Here is a 592-nt window from a genome sequence, read left to right on the forward strand (position 1 = left end):
GAAAAATTGAAGGGGGTCTGAATACTTTCCGTACCCACTGTGTATATATATATATATATATACACACACACAGTTGTGCTCAAAATTATTCATACCCTTGGTAAATATGATCAAAGAAAGCTGTGAAAATAAATCCGCATTGTTTATCCACTTAATCTTTCATTCAAAAAAAAAAAAATCGAACCTTTAATTAAAGTTAAAAAAAAAGTGAAAGTGGGGAAAATCACATTATGAAATAAATATTTTTCTCTAATACAGTAAGAGGACGTGTGTCTATATCGTCTACAGCTGGAGAACTGCAGAAAATAGCTGAGTCTTGGGGTCAGAACAAAAAAAAACAATGTTGTTTGGGAGGGTTTCAAGAAAAAACTAGAAAAGAAAACGCTCTCATCCAAAAACAAACTCCAGCATATTCTGTTGTCAGACATGACTGGAACTTCAAATGGGACTGGCTTCTGTGGTCGGATGTAATTCAAAAATGAGCTTTTTAGCAACAAACACTCAAGATTGGTTTGGTGCACACAGGGATAAAAAGTACCCCATGTGTACAATGAAATATACTGCTGTATTTTTAATGTTGTGGGCCTATATT

The sequence above is a fragment of the Sinocyclocheilus anshuiensis genome, unplaced genomic scaffold (assembly GCF_001515605.1).
Source record: "Sinocyclocheilus anshuiensis isolate Anshui unplaced genomic scaffold, SAMN03320099.WGS_v1.1 scaffold984, whole genome shotgun sequence".
Taxonomy (NCBI): domain Eukaryota; kingdom Metazoa; phylum Chordata; class Actinopteri; order Cypriniformes; family Cyprinidae; genus Sinocyclocheilus; species Sinocyclocheilus anshuiensis.